The following is a 15,303-nucleotide window of genomic DNA, read 5'->3' on the forward strand; positions in this document are numbered from 1 at the left end:
ATCTTTTCCAAACAATCTTTTTGTTCCCTCCTCAAAGTTGCTGCGATCTTCCATATCATGGTATACTACGAATGGGGCAATCTGGGCGTAAGGTCTTGATCAAGTCTTTTGTTTGTTTTTCTTTTCTGCTTGTGAGTTACCCAGTGTCGGTTCCATTCTGATTCTTTCGAGATTCATGTGTGATGCTGGGGCAATCCTTGCGTGTTTGTTTTGAGTCAGTTCGTCAGTCATCTGGACAGTTGGTGAAAAGGCCTTGATGTTCTTGGTAACCTTGGCAATTAACCAATAGTTCTATAGCAAATCTAGTGCTCAACTACATGGTGGTACTTCTATTTGAAGTATCCCCCCCGCTCAAAAAGTTTCAATGGTTTTCCTTCATCTCCATTATCCCCCATCCATATCTAGCATCCGTCTCTCCTACCCCAGCTTATACATCAGTATCTCTTTGAATCAATCCTCACCTTTAGCTTTAGGGATCCACAATCCTAGTCTTAGGGATCCACCAATCCAAATCAATCCACCAAGCCTCATCTTTCGAGATCCACAATCCTAGTCCTAGGGATCTTCGAAACCCATCTTCTGCCAATCTGACTCTTTGAAATCCTGTTGCATCAGCTTTTTAGTCCCCTCATCCATCTCCCCATCCTAGATTCCTTTTATAGCGCTCTGCTCCTTCATCCTCCACCTTCCCTAAAGTCTTAAGCTTGCTTCCTCTTGTGCATCTGATTCTCCTTTATCATTCTCCCATAGTGAGAGTTTGAGCTAACTAAACCTCTTCTCTTAAGCCAATCTGAGTTTCCTTGCTCATCCGAGATTCTTGTACTTTTCAAGAAGCCATTGAGCCTCACTTTCTCTCCCCGCCGCCTTCTTGAGGGGGCATCTCACAGTCCATTCTCTCCTCTTCTACTCTAGCCTTGGGCATCTTATTTACTTATCTTTGATGCCATGCCACTTGCAGCATCACATCAAAGAGGGGCAAAATGTAGACACCCAAAAACTTTTAGAAAATAAATTTTTTTTATTTTCTGAAAAATTTCTGATGACATCATCATTAATTAATTAATTAATTAATTAATTTTTATGCCATTAAATCTCTTTATCTTAATTAAAAATATTTAATTAAGGAATCCCTCCCAAAAATGTTTAAATCTTATTTAAACAAATTATTTCCTTATTTATTAATTATTTAATTAATAAATTGACCAAAAAATCCAAAATAAATAAAAAATTTATTTTTTGCCCAAAACTTGGCCAATTTCCTTAAGACTACTAACCTCTTCCAAAATCTTCTAATCCTTCTTTAATTTTGATTAAAGGCTAATCCCATCATTTCCTACCCCTAATCCCAAATCAAAATATTTAATTAAGATTAAATATTAATCCTCATATTTATTAAAAAAGTTTTAATAAATATCTCCTCAACCCAAACCCTTGAAATAAATAAAATTTTATTTATTTCCTAAAAATATCCTCATCCTAAGAAGTTCTAGACTATTCTAGAAAGTCTTCATCCTCATCCTAGGAAATTCTAGACTATTCTAGAAAGTCTTTATCCTCATCCAAAGTCTAGACTCTTCTAGAAGATGTCTTTAAACCTAATCCTAATCCCCTCCTAACCTTGTCACATTATCTAAAAATGGGTTAAGACTTACTAACCCAAGCCAAAGTTAACAAATATCTCCTCCTTCAACCACCCTCATTAAATGTCATCCACTTGCCTATCCCTAAGCTAATCCTAAACCATCCTAATCCATCCTCTAATCATTTGCACAAGCCTAAGCAAGCTTAAAACCTTTCTAATTAAGCCCAAGTAGAAATTCCTCTCATCTCCTTCAAAATATCCCAACCATAAAACTTTATGAAGCCCACTAGGCCATAAATGACTCTTCCAAGCCCTTTTATTGCTCTTACAAGCCATTATGAGGGTCTTTATGAAGATTTTATCCCTTGAGCCTCCTTTGTTGACTCATCCTTCCCCTTTCCTCCATCCTCTCACCCTATGACATGTGTCACTCCCTGATTGGCTGTAAGGAAGCACAATCCATGTGCTCTCCTCTCATGCAATCTTAGCCCTCCATGAGCTTTTTCCCATCCTTGCATCCTAGCCCTTGATCCCTCAAGCCTCTTGCCTATAAATTGGATCCTTCCCCTTTGCAAAACAACACAATCCATGAAGTAAAGTCATAATGCCATTTTGAGAAGCCATTTTACATCAAAACCATACACTCACACCCAAATTCCAACTCCATTTGAAGCCCTTTTTGAAGCATAAAAGCTTGAGCATACATGCTATCTATTTAGACAAAGCTACTCAACAAGAGAGCTTCTCATTGAGAGAGCCCATTAACGGCTTATATTCTCAATTGAGAGCTCATCTTAGTCTATCTTGAAGTTTATGAATTTTGTTTAGTTTGTAGAAGCTTTATTTAAATTTGGTTTGTATTAGCATACTGACATTGCTCATATACAGCTGCTACTCTGGTACTTAAATCCTTTCTTAAGTTTGTTTTTGATAGAGAAAAGTTATGTGGGGCTCCTTTTGTTTCTACTCTCTGTAAGTGGTTAATCCTTTGTTAATGTGCTTCCCTAATGCTACTTGTACCAAGGGCCAAGACCCTCTTCTTGCTGCTTTTATAACAAATAGTTGTATGCTCTTGGGTTTTGGTGTTAGTTGTCAGTGGTGATTTTTGTGACATTGTAACAAATTTAGGTAAAACCAAAGTAGAGGAGCATGGTTTTTCTCTGAGTTTCATTGGGATTATATGGGTGCTAATGGTTTTTGGTAAAGTTGCAATTAATTTTTATTAAAATGTGATTTTTTTTTTTATAATAATAGGCCCAAGAAGGCTAAACCAAGAACCCTTCATGCGTTTCATAATCATGAAGTTGATGTGCCAAACTAATTTATGTAAACAGTGATTGAATAACCTTATAGGATGATATAGATATGTATATATATATAAGTGTTTATTGTACAAATGAACAATATGAGTTCATATGATATTTAATAGAAGAAGACATCTGATAAGTTAGAGATTATTTATACTTTTTATGTCAAGAGTTACTATGATAAAGATAAAATACATATTCATCAATAGATTATGAAAGGTTAAATGTCTATATACAAAAATAATTAAATTTTGATACAAGGACAATGCAATTAAAGAGAGTGTTCATATTGATTGTGATTTTTTCTAAATATAGTCAAACATTTAAACATTTTGTAATGGTACACAAATGCAAGTTTGAATCCCTATTAAAAATCATTAAATTGAAATTGTTCATATTATTGCTTTTTATATATTGGATGAGAATATCATCCAAGAGAAATGCAAGATAAGAGCTCCAAGTTAATTCATAAAAATGGATAAATTAATAAGACTTCCAAACAGTATAGTGTTTCATTCATTCATAAAAGTAAAAATAGAAATATGCTTAAATATGCTATTAAGTAGGCAAATCTATACAATAATCCTTCTGAGAAGTCATATTTAAGGGGAAAAAAAAATGCTAGTTTTCTGAAAAATTATATTTTATTTTACATTTAGAGGACCACACTCATGAATTTCATTAAAATATTTTAACACTTACGAAAAAGAAATCATATTGTTCTTTCTCGGCTTTGAATTGCAACCTCTCACGTTTCTTCTGAACGGATGTCCACATTTTCCATTGCTCACTTTATTCTTTTTCAGAGGAAAGCAATCTACCATTTATTTTTCGGTTTGTCCAATGCCTCTCACAAGTGATGTGATATTTTTTTCATTATTTTGATTTAATTAGAGCATCTCACTTGTTAAAAGAAAAAGTCTACATACAATTTTCCCCATCTCAATGGACGCCTTAAAAACTATTGCTGTAAAAGCTATGCCAGTTCAATTATATTCTTCTTTTATTTATTCAGTTGTTGTACTGTTTTTATTGGTGTTCCAATGAAATTAAGCTGGTGGTCATATCGTGGCCCAATAAGAATAAATGGCTAGGCTTTGCTCTCTCTTGGAGCTCTTAAGCAGTTAAAAAACTCACATCCTTCTCTTTCAAATTGTGATATTGTATTGAATAGATTTATAAAGAATTACAGGTAGACTACAAATGTAATTGAACTATGTACAAAAATAAATAAATAAAATAAATATTTTATCAATATTATAATAATAAAACTCTAAAATATTTAAATATTGCAAATATTAAATTTTTTTGTGTAAGATTGTTAAGCATATTCAAAAATAAATAATATAAATTTGTAAAGAAAATATATAGTTAACACTCGAAGAAAGTTAAATTACAAAAGAAACTTATCACAAGAAAGTGAAATCCCAAATAGCAGGCAAATTGGTAGAATGACAAACAATTGTTCCAAACTCCATTTGCTCCATATATTTTAAAATTGAATTGACGATTTAGGAAAAAAAATTGAATTGACGATTTCCAACGATCTCTCTAACAAAGAATAATACATCTAATGTTCATATAAGTATTGCTACGAGGATCTTATGGATTGGAGGTGACATGCTTGAGTCACACCTTCCCATTGAGAATTTGTTTGTTTTAGCAGAAAAGTAATTTTGAGCATCGATTTTGTTGTTTAACATTCATATTGATTTGAGTGTGCATTCTAACTTGATCAGGTATTATAAATGTATTTTCAATTTGATTCTATATTTCATAGTTGTGTTGATTATTTTAATTATTTTAATTAAAATAAATAAGCATTAAATTCATATATGCTTACCAACTAGTCTTATTCATTTTCTAAATCATGCTTTTGTAATAAGAACATAAAACATGTTCTCATAATTCTATAATTTAGATAGTAAAAACTTCCAAGGACATTATAATTGATCGTATGAGTCAAAGGGTAATAGGTTGACTTATGACCCCTTTCATGACAACATATGTCCCTAGGGGTCCTAGGACCCCTAGGGAGGACATATTGTAATTGATTGTATGAGTCAAAGCCTATGACCCCTTTGGACACATTTCATGACAATATATGTCCCTTAAGGACATATTATAACTGATCGTATGAGTCGAAGGGTAACTATGACCCCTTTCGACATATTTCATGACAGCATATGCCCCTAGGGGTCCCTTAGGGACATACCTATGACCCATATTGACTCATTTCATGAGCACATTCTAATTGATTGTATGGGTCAAAGGGAGTCATAGGTCAATTATGGCCCCTTTTCGACACATTTCATCATAATATATGTCTCTAGGGATCCTAGGTGCCCTAGGGACATTTTTTAATTGATCGTATGGGTCGAAGGAGTTAATAGGTTTAACTTATGACCCCCTTCGACCCATTTCTTGACAAGATATGTCCCTTAGGGACATATCTTGTCATGAAATGAGTCGAAGGGGGTCATAGTTGATCGACCCCTAGCAACATATATTGTCATGAAATGGGTAAAAGGGAGTCATAAGTCAACCTACCTATGACCCCTTTCAACCCATTTCATGACAACAAAAGTCTAGACCCATAGGGATATATTAAAATTGATTGTATGGGCTAAAGGAGGTCATAGGTTAACTTATGACCCCTTTTGACACATTTCATGACAACATATGTCCTTAGGGTTCATAGGACCCTTTGGGACATATTAGAATTGATCCTATAGGTTTAAGGGTGTCACAGGTTAATCTATAACCCCTTCAACTCATTTCATGACAACATATGTCATTAGGGGTCATAGGACCCGTAGGGACATTATAATTGATCGTATGGGTCGAAGGGGTTCATAGGTTAACCTATGCCCCCTATAATTTATCATATGGGTCAAAGGGTGTCATAGGTTAACCTATGACTTCCTTTGACACAATAATTGACAACATACGACCTTAGGGGTCCTAGAATTTGGGTAAAATTATAAAGTTGTGTCACCTTTTAGGCTACTATCATAATGACCAAATTTGAGTATTTCTATCTTATTTTTTAATTTTTTTTCTAACATATGATCAATATATAAATTCATTCTAGCTAAGTTATATATGTTCTCACATTTTTCCACTTGGAAGTATCTATTACATGCATGTTTTATACCAATTTGTGTCTAATTACTAAAGAAATAAATTATTTTAGAAAAGTGACATTTCAATAACTCTTACTCTTTTTAATGATAATTTTATAATAACATATAAACACATTTTGTAGAGCTCAAAGTCAATAATATTCTCATGTAGAGTTTATAGTGTTTTACTTAGACATAGTATATTGTAATTAAAAATACTACAAGGACATATTTTAACACTTGAGGAAATGTTGATTTTGAGAAAGAAAGACATGTTCAATCATATATAAAAAAATTGACAAGAATACGATGTTCTACAAGAAAGAGTCCTCTTCTTGGATGCATAATTTGTCTTTCATTAAGGACATATTTGTTAGGATACATGTGGTGGAAGATGAAAACTATCAATTTTTGTTGAGTTGAAATTTCAACTATTATAAAAGAGAAAATATAGGTCAAAAACTATTTTTTATTTTTCCTTGACCTATCTATACGTGTTGTCTATAACATAATCTGAGATCAAAGGGAAAAAGGGTTATATCCATTTTGTTTTGTTGTGGGAACTAGACCCCTAATTTTTAGCATTTCTTAGCAACTAAAAAATTATCTTTAAAAATTAGGATAATATATCAATTCTTATTCCAAATAATCATTATAAATAATAATCATAATCTTCATCCATTTATACATATTTTATTAGTTTGCTTTATTTTTAAATTCTAAATAATAATATCAGTTTGATGTCATTGAAGTTAAATGATTATACTTTTGTTAGCCTTTTCCTTTATAAAAGAGTGATATAGGTTTGTGCTTTTATTGACCCTTAGGGACATATGTTGTCATGAAATAAATCGAAGGGGGTTATAGGTTATCCTTAGGGACATATGTTATCATGAAATGTATTGAAGGGGGTCATGTTGAGAATGGATTGAAGAAGCCAATCAAAGAGGGAGATTGTAAAGGGAGATTGTTGAGAACATAGAAGTATGTTTCAATCATTTTTTTGTCATTGATGTCAAACCTACTATTTTATGGTAAGACATCTGTTTATATGATTTAAGTACTATCACTTAGTTGATTGATGAAGATGATTTGATTAAAAGATGTAACAATAGCACCTAGAGGAAAGCTTGAGTTATGATTATGTAATGAAGTATAAGAATTAGTTAAGATAGTGATGACATGATGTATTGATAATCTATTTAAGGTTACAAAAGCTAGTTACACTAAGAAAGTTTAGAAGAACAAGTTACACAAAATTTGTTTGCCAAACTTGACAGAGTGGATAGTAGGTGTCAATAAAAGTTAGTACAAGATAAGCAAAAAATTAGTTAAAGTTGAGAAAAACTTCATTCTAGTGTATGTCGAGTAGAACAGTGGATGTTGAGTAAAGTTTAGTTGATGTAGAGCACCAGTAAACTTTAGTTTGTGCTAAGCGATTGCACAGTGGATGCCGAGTGACACAGTATGTGCTGAGCATCAAAAGCAAGATAATGTTGAGCTACTACATTATTTAAAAGATTGTGAATTCGATGAATCTAAGCTAAAAACTTTATTTTCTTGGAATTTGTGAACTAGGTGGAAGATAAGGATGATGCACTAGTGGCACAGACTTCAAGGTAAACCATTTTTAGGCAAATTCAAATAGAAGTTTCTAGAAGAGAGATGGAATGTGGAATAGATTCATTGTATCCTACCTAATCTATCCTAATCCTAAATTGGACAATGGAAAATGAGTGGGAAAATATCTTAATTTCCTATTTATAGGAATGGTTGGTCATGTAGCAAAGACAGTTGTATGCGAGAACCTAAGGAAGACAAGGAGTCAAGGGCTCTGCTTCATTAAGTGACCTAAGGGGAGACTGCATTGGCATGCTAAGCAAGAAGGCTTAAGGAGATGAATGCTTGAAAGGTGAACAAGCTGTCAGAACTACAAAATATGAAGGTCAAGCAGAATGAAGGACTAAAATAGTGATATGTAATCTGCAAATTAAGTTGTAAGTTGTATCAAATCAAGCCTTACTTTTACTCTCTAACAATTGTATTAGTCTAGGGTAAATCCTTTAGATTAATGTTGACCTAAGAGTCATTTGTAAATCTTTTAACCAGGTGACATTCCAAGTGAATGGTCTAAAGTCCTCTAACAAGACTCACTTCTAACAGGGTGATTCAAATCCTTTAACAGGATCACATTTAACAATGTGTATTATAACCTTTAATAGGGTTGGCCTTTTGTAGGGCATCCCTTCAGAAGAGTGAAAAAGAAATAGTATGTTACTGTTGGTTTTCCCAAATTGGGTTTCCACATAAATCATTAGGTCAGGTTTTTTGATGAATTTTTTATGTTTCATGTTTACATTTCTGCAATTTGATTTGATAATAACCTACAAGTTTTAAGTGATTACATAATCTTATGCATGGATGCATGATGAATAATGTTTTATGGGTTCACTAAGTTGTGAAAATTTTTATTTATACATTTGGACCTTGGATAACTAATTCACCCCCCAACCTCCTCAATTATTCTAAAAGTATTCCAACAATTGGTATCAAAGCCATCTACTTAAAGAAGACTAGTTTAAAGGTACTAGAAGTGCAAAGATCAAGATATCGAAAAGAGAAGTACCAAAGCTCAATAGAGATAACTTTCCTGCATGGAAAAGTTTGATGAAGCTATACCTTGGAGGACTTGGAGATCATGCACAATTTACCATTACCATTGAGCATGTTGATCCTGTTCGTGCTCCATCTACTTAGAATATAAGAAAGAAGAAAGAACACAACCAAGCAATGCTAGAGATTGAATTTTCCCTAAGTTATGATGAATTTCATAATATTAAAGGTACTGAAAATGCAAAGAAAATGTGGAATGCCTTAGCTACTATCTATGGAGGAGATACCAATGTTCTTAGAGCCAAAGCTGAAAGCCTCAGAGGTAAGTTTGATGAAATGAGAATGGAAGAAGGTGAAAATATTGCTAAATATGTTGCAAGGATAAAAGAAGTAGTTAATGCAATAAGAGGAGCTAATGGAAAATTAGATGGTGATACTATGTTAGGTAATATTTCAAGGACACTACTACCTGTATATGCTATTAGAATTTCTATAATTCATGAACTAGGATGCATACCAGGGAATGATCTATCACTTGAAGGATTGGTAGGTAGACTTACTACTTTTGAGCTATCTAACTTTGATAATTACAAATCTGAGAGTATTGAATCTACTTTCAAAGCTAAAGTTTCATTGAAGAAACTTGATGAGAAGAAGAAAAAGAAAAAGATGAAATATGTATCTAGTGACAATGATACAAATGAGGAAGATGTCAAACAACTTGAAGCACTACTAGCAAGAAGATTCCACAAAGGTAAAGGAAAGTTCAAAGGTAAGTTACCTATTATTTGTTTTAATTGCAATCAAATTGGTCATATTTCTACTAGATGTCTAGAAAAGAAAAATTATAGAGGTGGTGACAATTACAAAAATAGAAGAGATGAAAGCAACAAGGACTATAAAGATAAAGGAAAAAAGTCATGCTACATTACTGAAGAGAAAACTTATGATGAACATGATGATGAAGTAGTATATGTTGCAATGAAGGATGAATCTAATGAAGATGAGCCAATTGCACTTGTGACTTGTGTGAACAAAAATGACAAGTGGATCATTGATAGTGGGTGTTCAAATCACGTGACTGGAGACAAAAGTAAGTTCATTACCTTGAATTGTTATGATAGAGATAGTGTAAGATTTGGTAATGATACACCATGTTTAATAAAAGAAAAAAGTTCTACCAAGTTCACAGATAACATTTTATGTGACAATGCTTACTATGTTGAGGGACTTAACTATAATTTGTTGAGTGTGTCACAATTGAATAATTTGGGATGTAAAGTTGAATTTGGAAAGAAGGTTGCTAAGATATATGACACAAATGGAAGAATGGTTGGAAAAGGTGACTAAACCAGAAGTAATCCATTCTATCTTGATATAGGTGATGCTACTTGTTTAGTTGTAAAATTTGATGATGTATGGTTGTGGTACAAAAGGTAATGTCATATCAATTTTGATAACCTGGTCAGTATTAGTAACATGAGAAAGGTTAGAGGATTGCCTAAGCTAAAAAAGCCTAATAATGTAATGTACAAACAATGTCAATTAGGCACTACCACCTAACCTTGTATAACCTAAATGACTCACTCCCACCATGCTAAGAAGATAGTATCAAGTCCCAAATAGATAACAATATCAAGAGTCATAACCAACATCTAGGTCAAGGAAAACCTATAAGCAATCTATCTCAGACCATGACCTAGAGACCAAAAAGAATCAGTGCTACCAAGTCACGAATCCAAATAGATTACACAAGGAAACATATTCAAGCAATAGCACATGTATAACATAAGATGAAACAACATATGTAAGAATAGAGATACATATAGAGGAATAGTACAAAAGGTTTGATTCTTTTATCACCTTGCACCAACAAAGAAATAAAGATCATATAATAGAATCTAACAACATTTAGAAAACACATCACAAGAGAAGCACAATACAACACACAAAAGGCTATCATGAAGGACTAGCCAATCAAGTGCTCTGCCTACTCTTCCCATCTCATTGTATATCATTTAGGGAATGTAGGTAACTCACAAGAGGGACCATATCCAACATAGTAGGAATGATAGCTAGTTTTAAACAAAGATCCTCTTGAGAATCATAATGTTCAATACTAGGTGTAAGTGTCAATTGTGAGGAAAGCATATAAGGTAAATCAATGTCAATGTCAATAGTTTCATATTCATCATTAACATAATTAACATCATTAATAGTATCTTCTTCATATAAATTAATCAAGATAGGATCTAAGATACGAATAAAATCATTAGAATCATGCATCTTAACATCATTATTAGCAACAACTTCTTCTAACACATCATTCATAGTTGTATGCAGAGAAGGTAAATATTTTTGAACAATAAAATTATGAGCTTTAGCTTGAGCATGACACTTCTTACGACATTTGTTACTAGATCAATCACATTTTTCCTTACTTGAAATATGTTTAGAACCAAGATCCTTTGCAGGTTCTATAGGAGGATTAATAGAATTATCAGGAGACTAACAAGCAATAGGAGGAGCTTGATTAAAAGATGTAGAAGCCATAGATAAAGGAGGTATGTAAGGTGTAGGAAAAAGACCATAGTTAAGATCCATAGGAGGTAAACTTAACTCAAGAATCTTATTATGCTTATAGGCTTGATATGAGTGGAAAAGATGATTAGGTTGAAAAGGACATGAATAAGGTAATGAAGGCCAAAAGAAGTCAATGGTAGTAGAATCCCTAAGCCTAGAAGTATGATATAAACTATGATTCACCATTTTCACTTCATCATCATAAAAAAAACTTAAGACATTTATGAATAGGTGAAGCAACAACATGCATGGTATTTAACAATGGTAAACCAAGCTTAACTTGAAACTGATCAAAACTAGGAACAACAACAAAGGTAGTGTCCATAAATTTTCCACAAAGTTCAACTAATAAATCAATAGAACCAAATGAAGGATAAAGAAAAAAATTACAAGTTTGAATCTACACATCTAATGTATCATAAAAATCATGTTGCAAACCTTTCATAGAAAGTTTTTCTTGTGTAATCACATTAACTAAGAAGATAGAATCAACAAGACAACCACAAGCATGAGTATCTTAGGAATCTTAGCATAAATATAAGGGGAACCATCAGGAGCTTTAATAGTCTCATAATCATCAAAGGTAATCAAAAGTTGTCGAGGTCATTTTTTCTTAGGTTGTTGTTGAGGTTTAGGTTGAGGTTTCAATTTAGGCTTCGCTTTCAGTTGAGGTAGAGCTGAAACTTGAGATTGAGGTGGAGATACAAATTGAACCACATGCTCTAATTGATTAACACCATGATTAAGATAGTCCATCTTTGAATCATACACAATATCCATAGAAGATGGTTGAGTAATAGTATTAGTCTCATGTGTAGGTAAAAGATTCATATAGATTTTTAGATTTTGATTAGGAGGAGAAACAAATTTATTTCCACTACCATCAAAATTATCAATAGATAAAGCATTAGAATCAATTAAGTCATGAACCTTACATTTTAAAGAATACCGTTTCTCAATGTCATGACCATTTTGACGATGATATTGACAAAAATCTTTCAAATCAAAAGATTTAGATGCCTTTGTAGTAGGTAAAAGAGGTCGAATAGGAGGTAAAGTAATCATATTAGCAATTAACAACCTATTCACAATAGAATGTAAAGATTTAGAAGGAGGAGTAAATGTACGATTTAGTCAAAAAGTAGTGGATGTAGAAGTGGTATTATGAGATGCAACAACAACTTGATCAAAAATTGCATTTTCTTGTTTATTTATCTTGACATATCTATTGAATTTTTGAACTTTATTTGGATTAGGAGCAACATCACTTTTATCAATAGGAACATGAGCAATTGGAGTAGTGCTCTCAAATTGACTCACTTGTAATTGATAATGATGAAGCACTATACAAAGTTGTTTAAAAGAAGTAAATTCAATAAGAATAAATTTATCTCTAATATCTTTTTGCAAATTTGAAATAAACATACATTGAATATCAATATTAGGAACATGATAGGAAATCCGAGCATGCAAATCCTGAAATCTACCAATAAATTTAGTCAAATTTTCTTTAGAATTTTGTTTACAATGCATCAAATTAGTCAAAGACACTTGTGGGCCAATGTTGTTTTGAAATTTTGAATAAAAGCATTAGCACGTTGAGGAAATGAAGTAATAGAATAAGGATTCAAGGGAAAAAACCATTGTAATGTCTTGTCACGAAAAGTTTGAGCAAACAAATTAGCTAAATCCTATGATCATGAGCATAATCACTATAAAGGATTTGAAATGTTTTAACATGATGAACAATGTCTCCCTTACCATTGTAATTCTCAAGATGAGGCATATCGAATTGCTAAGGAAGGAGAGTACAAATGACTTCCCATGTCACAAGTAAGAATACTAAACTTGTTTTGAGTCAAGGATGCAAGTTGTTGTTGTAAAGATGACACAATTTGAGCCAAACTAATAATTATTGAATCATGAGAAGAAATAGGAGGAATAGTAGCATTAGGTACACTAGGTAAAGTGTCAGAAGCTATAGGAATGGAAGACACAACTAGAGAAACACTAGGAACTATGGTTGCAAGAGCAATAGAATAAGTAAAAGAAAAATTATGATAAGAAGGTTGTGATGTAGGAAGGGACACAGGAGGAACACTCATAGGGATAGAGGGAACCGTTGCAGTCACCAAAGAAGGAGTATAAGTAGGAACACTAGGGAAAGGAACAAAAGAAATTTCTACACCAGTGGTAGGAGGAAACAACGCTAAATCTTGAGCTTCTTGAGCTAAAGGTTTAACATTGGAATGCACAAGGTGAGTAATACCATGCAAGAGATTAACACGTTGGTCACTATCATGAAGAGCTTTTCTAAGAGCCTCTATGTAATGAACCCATTTTGGGGTCATTCACTTTTTTACGACTTTCCTTTTATCCACTCTTTGACAACACACATTCCCCCTACTACTCATACTACTTGTATACTCTTATATCAAATAGAAAGAGACATCTTTTAGGAAAGAGGCATTACTTCATGTGTTAATTAATATTTAGTAATGGTCAAGTCTCTTTCCGTAATTATTTGTATAAACAAAATACACAATAACCACTGTAGAATGATACTTTCACTATAGTCATTCTCTTTAATTGCTGATTACTCTTCTTCAAGCTAATGTGGCTAGTATCCTTGCTGATGGAATTGTGGTCTTGACTTAGCTACTCACTTTCTTTCTCATTGTTGTAATCATCTATTCACTGCATAATAATCTATATCATTTGTTATTTTCAAAGTAGTGTTTATTAATCTCTATCTAGATAAATTGTCCAGTGCTAGATTATCGCTGCACATATATAATATATCACAACATTTTATTATCACTATCTTAGGGTTCAAGATGACATACAATCTATCTATCCCCATCTATCCAAATTGTAAATGTAATTGACGACACGACTTTCTCTTCAATCTGAGATAGTTCATAAAGACGTGGATTCTTGGCTACTTTCATCATTTTACCCTTTCCAACTCATTACCTGATTTCCTTATTGTTAAAGGACATTATCATGGGCTCCTCTGACCGCTAGCAAATGTATTCTTTCCTCATCTATGTATATAGTTGATACCATACAAGATGAATGTCTTTGTTTCTTCTTTATCGCTTCCTTAGAAATTATCATCTCATTGACTTAATTGATATTTTATGAATCACTTTACTTCCAATTCACCCTTTACTATATCATAATTGATTTTTGTTGCTTCATGTAAAATTTCACACAATCACCGTATTATTGCCACTGCTTAAGTATGTTCATCATGACTTCATCTCTACGCTTGTCCACAATATTTGTTTTCATTGTTGCTTTCTATTAGCTATGGTTGACCTATTTATTTTCAATTCCATACAAGGAGTACCCCGGCAAGACAAATTTTATGCTATGCATAAATGTTTGGCTATCTATCCCATATATACTTGGATGATAGAATGGACGCGACTTTAGACATGTAATGATTACTACATTTAATATATATTTAATCCTTCTATACAATATATTCTTCACTTAATATTGTAAATGTTTGTATTTATTATTTGTTGTACTTTGGAAAACACACTTTGATGGTATATATTATAATATATATCATAATTATATTATAATTCGTGTTATAATAAATAAATGGTGATATGGGTATAACTTATTAACATTTATATCTTTCATGATAAATAATTTAATTTGGATAATAATACTCTATAAGGTATTACTATTATTTATTTAACTTCATCAATATAATTATTAAAATTACATAATATTAGACTATTTACTTTTATATTTGTATATTTATATTGTACTATTTTACATTAATGGTTGTACTGTATTAGTAATAGTGTACATAATTTATTAATAACACTATTGTTATTATTATGTGTGCAATTGATGTCCATGAATCTTGATTACCTTACTAATATTATCTATCTTTTATTTATTATATTTTAATACTAATATCACATTATAGTTATAATGTAATATCATACTGTATGATAGTAACATTATTATATTATTATTTATTTATTAATAATGATTTGACCTTTAATATTACCTTATTACCTTAGTAATGTATTATTATTATATCAATAATATATTATTATTTATTCTT

Source organism: Cupressus sempervirens, chromosome 10 (assembly GCF_028749045.1).
Source record: "Cupressus sempervirens isolate cs-2001-9-10 chromosome 10, ASM2874904v1, whole genome shotgun sequence".
NCBI classification, from domain to species: domain Eukaryota; kingdom Viridiplantae; phylum Streptophyta; class Pinopsida; order Cupressales; family Cupressaceae; genus Cupressus; species Cupressus sempervirens.